Raw genomic sequence first — 5,029 nt, 5'->3', positions numbered from 1 at the left:
GAGACTTTTGGAGCAGATAAATATGATGAAAATACTAACACTGCATCAACTCTGCATGACTTAAATAAGAGCTGAGGCTAAATATACTTTATACAGAGTTTAGGTTGTAAAAGTGATAATAAATCATTATTTTGCATCTTCATTATTCTTCCCTGAGCTTGAAGCTCTGGTGAATTGGTTTAAGTGACATGGGATCAAATATTTAAAGTAGAAGTTGTGTTAATGACAGCATTAATAGTAGCAGTAGACAGATAGATAGATACATAGAGAGATAGATAGATAGAGAGATTAATTGATCTGTTTTCACTGTTCAAAAAAGGCAAAAAGTAATGGTTCTTCCATACGTTTTCATGCAATATCTACAACAGCACCATCATAAAAAGCTTTTAAAAGAAATCTAATGATTTTGTCATAATATTGGTGCTGATGACTGGCTTGATTGCTCATTCCATTCACCTGCGAAGTCCCACCCAGTTTCTCATTACTGCTCTTCTGGTTCACCTGCTCCAGTCTCCATTTAATCTGCCTTTTTCCAGCCGTCAGTGCCAGATTATTCGAGCTCTTGGTGAGAGTTTTCGAGCGGATATTATTGTTTCTGATGCTTTGCCCTCTTGATTGTCCTGCCTTCCTTTGTCTGCTTGGATCTGATCTCCTGCCTGTTCTTCTGTCTTTGAGGCTTCAACGTCTGAGACTCTCTGGACAGCGTTCGCCTCGTCTTATCGGCAGCCGACCGTCTGGAATCTACCTCCTTCAATAAGCACGGACTGAACTTTAAAAACCGGGTTAGTGACTCACATGTTCACTAACCTGTGTTTCCTTTCTGCAGAGGTCCTTGCCTTAGACATCCTCGCTGTTCTCTGCAAATTCGTCCTTTCTAATAAATGCCTTTTGAGATATCATACCGTCTGTTTGAATGCTTGGTCCTCTGTTCTGAGCCTTGACACATTTTTAGATTTAACTTGTGTTTTATATTTCCTAACTGGGCTAACCATTGTACATCATCTTTTATACTTATGACACCTCACTCAACTTGCCTCATTCTGCAGTATTAATCTTTTTTTTTCTTCTATAAAGGTAAAACAGAAAATCTTGTTCTAATTCCCAAAGCTTTCAATACATATTTAATTTGGTATTCCAGGTTTAAACTATATAATGCAAATGTGGAAAACTTGAACCTTATTTCAGGCCTATCAGATTCCTTCATCAGCATGTGGACACTAAAGAAGACTAAATGGCAAAAGTAAATCCAAAGTGCCAAAGTATAATCTGAAGGCAGAAATGTAAATTCTGTAACATCCTGTAAATCTTCAATGATGTGTCTTTCGTAACTGTGAATGCTCCAGCATCCAGTGTTGTAACCCGTAAGAGGTGTAGAAACAGCAATTTTCAGGGCTATTTAAGAGGCTTTTTAACAGCAGAGGAAAATTGCAGGAAACTGAAAAGACTAAACAAAGAACTTATCAGAAATCTATCCCAGACAAACAAAACATGAATTTAATGCGTCTGTGCCCATGTGTTGTTTCTAATTTACTTTTAAGTATTTTATAAATAGTACAGAAAAAGTAAATACTAAATGATGCATAACCAACAATCTTCAACAATACACTGTTTTTATCCTCTTTCAGAAAAGCAAATGTGTCTAAGACATGAACTTAGTGCTACCCCTTTTATTGGGGTGATTTGTTTTTATAAAAACAAGAAAAGAAGAAGAGTTGGTGCCGAGTTGTCTACTGAAAAATGCCCTCATTATCTTCAAAGCTATACATTTCAGCCACTAAAATGAGAAAAGTGCCAAAAAATTTGAATGAATATGTTTGATTTTACTGTAGAAGTAATGGCTGTTATCTTTCTCAATCTTTAGGCCAACGGGGAATTTTAAATCATCAGTGAGGCTGAAGATTTGTTTGAATACAAAGCAGAAACAAAATAGGCTGTGAAAAATCCACTAATGTTTTGGTATTCAAGCATGATCGTGTCCCTTTCTTCTTTTAAACAACTGTCAGTCTAACATTAGTTAGAGGTCTTTATTTAATTGGAGTAACAATAGCTTACTTCTTTTTTTTTACTAACACATTAAAAGAAGTTCACATTTCACAAGAAGGAAATCTGTGGAAAGTTAAATACCATTCACCCTAGTTATATAGCGCCAATTCAAAACACATGTCATTACAGAGACAGATCATACCATACAAATATATACTACATATATGGATATCATACAAAACTATATTTGCAACTGTTTATTGTGTAGCATTGTTAGCTAACCTTATTTTGGAGGCAAAAAACTAGAAATGTTAACAAAATACAATCTGCCCTTTTCACTGTTCAAAAGAGATACATTAAAGTAAAAGGTAAGTTTCTGAGACACATAGGAGCTATATCATGCATGGATAATTTCATGTCATCGGCAACAAAAGAGAAACTGTCAATTGCAAACTGAAACATTTTGCTAATGGATGTGTGGCTTATTTTTTGCAACACAGAGAAGACAAGAGTGAGTATTCTTAGCTTCCCAGGAGATTATGCAAGAAGAGTCAATGTAAGTAAAAAGGGTTTTCTTCTGAACACATAAAAAAAGTTTCTCTTTAAACCTGTTTTGTTTTGTAAAACATACCTAGAAAAAAAATTTAAAATTATTTTATCATTTTATTTCACCCACTTTGTTATAAAGAAGATTCTATTCAGTAAGTCCAAAGTTTTTTATTTAAATGTAATAATAATTTAACTTTATTGATCTCACATTGGAGAAATTTACCTCTGCATTTAACTCATCTCCTTGGGGAGCAGTTGGTTTCCATTGTGATGCGGACGGGGGAGCAATCAGGGGTTAAGGGTTTTGCTCAGAGACCCAGAGTGGCAGTTTGTGGGAGTGGGACTCGAACTCACAACTTCAAGCTCTATGCCCTAACCAGTAGGCCGCCACTCCTGCCAAATATTCAGGAAAGCCTGAAGTAACGATGACCAATTTGGCATAAAAAGAAGAACAAATGCGTATTTGAAAATACATCTTGCTCTGCTAGAAATGTCATGATCATGGCCCTGATAATAATAATTGAACTTTATTGATCTCACATAGGAGAAAATTATCTCTGCTTTTAAACCATCCTGTTGGGGGGCAGTGGGCTGCCATTGTGAGGCACCCGGGGAACAGTGTGGGGTTAAGGGTTTTGCTCAGAACCCAGATTGGAGGCACTGGTCTAACCCATTAGGCTAACACTCCTCTATAGAGCTGACCTAATTGCTCACTCCACTCACCTGTTTAACCCTCCCTGGACCATAATTATCATTCATCTTATCCACCCGCTCCTGCTGCTTTATATACAGTTCAGCCCAGCTATCTTGTTTGATTTTGTGTGTTTAGTTTTAGTTGGAGTTCATGGCTGATTTTGAGGGTTTATGTTTTCGTTCTTGGAGGCCATTGGTTAGAGAGGGTGTTAGCGTTGTCATATCCTGATCGTGTTCTGGCTCTTGTCCGCTGAGCGAACCCGTTCCCTGTAATGGCTCAGTGGAGGTAGCTAGTTTAAAGTTCCACAGTTCTCCTCATATCATGTCTTGTCTCTGCCTCTCAACTACAGAGCCTGCCTTGCTGTTTGACTCGTGGAACCCTGAACCTGCCGGAATGCTCTGTGGATTCCTGGAACTCTGGATCTGTCTGTTCCTGTTCTGATCAGAACCCCTGGCTAGGTTGTGGACTCCTGGATCTCATAACCATCTTGTTCTGGCCTTTTTGCCTGAGCTGGCTCGGTCTCCTGCCTGTTCACTGCATTGGGGACACTCTGGGGGCTCTTAAAGGCAGTCCATCGGCTGGGTCCTGCCTCGTTCAGGGTGGATGGACTGAACTGTTAAACCAGGTAAGTGACTCACATTGATAATCATCTTCCATCAGATTATTGTGGCAACTTATCTTTATTTCTCCCAAACCAGGGTATCAGTGATGTGTGGTGCCCCACCTCCCCTATTCTGAGATTATGACAGAAAATCGTGTTCTCCCCTGTAAATTTGCACATTTTATAGAAAATAAACATATAGGTTATGCAGCAGAGTTCAATATGTATTCTGCAAATGTGGAAAAACTTTTCAAATCATCTGCCAGTAAATCTGCTTCTGATGGAGGCAGTGTGATGTTGTGGGCTGCACCTCCCTACCTGGAAAAGCAAAGCTTGTCATAATCTGAGACAATCTCACTGTAGATAGTTATCATGATTATATTGAGTTACCAGTGAGGATCCCATTTCTCAGTAGGGGATCAACCATCCTCCAAGATGTCAACGCCTTCCCGCACAAGATACGTTTTTTTTTTAGGAATAACTATGGACGCTGCAGAAAGAAATGAAAAAAATTCTTTAATTGAGTGTATTTACCCTTAATTTGAGGAGGTAAATAAGATGATTTGCCAATGGAATGAGTATATTTATTATCAAAATAAGATAAATAGATAGCATGCACTTGAAATAAGACAATGAAATAGTTTTTTTTATCCTTTTTTAAATGTAAATTGTCTTGTTCCATCTGCAAAGTTTCTCATTTACCTCCCAAATTCAAGAAGAAATTGACTTATTAAAAAAAAAAAAAAAAGACTTGCAGTGACCTGCATCCACTACAAGACTATTAAGCACATGTGGAATATCTTGGGTGTGATATTTGTGCCAGACTGACCAACACTGACTTCTAAAGAATGGTATGTAAACCCATAGCAGTGTGGGACTAAACTCATAGCCAGAGTAAGGTGCCAAAATAAGGAAAAAGATGCCAGGTAGGTTATTCATGTGATAATTCTTCTCTCTCCAAAGGAACCTATTTGTTAAACCAATACATTGCCAACATGTCTCGTTTCTTTGAAATTCAACCATCCATCCAAATTCAACCATTCTTAAGTCAGCCAGAACCAATGGCTGACTTAAGAATAAGATGTTTGGCATCGGCAGAGAACATTTACCACATTGGGCCGGATTTATCAAGATCCAATTTTGCGTGCAGTAATTTGCGCTCGCAAACTGGAATTTTGCGCGAGGGGCTGAACCATGGTTTG

The sequence above is a fragment of the Cyprinodon variegatus genome, unplaced genomic scaffold (genome assembly GCF_000732505.1).
Source record: "Cyprinodon variegatus isolate N-32 unplaced genomic scaffold, C_variegatus-1.0 Scaffold539, whole genome shotgun sequence".
Classification (NCBI taxonomy): Eukaryota; Metazoa; Chordata; class Actinopteri; order Cyprinodontiformes; family Cyprinodontidae; genus Cyprinodon; species Cyprinodon variegatus.
This window is presented reverse-complemented; position numbering follows the sequence as displayed.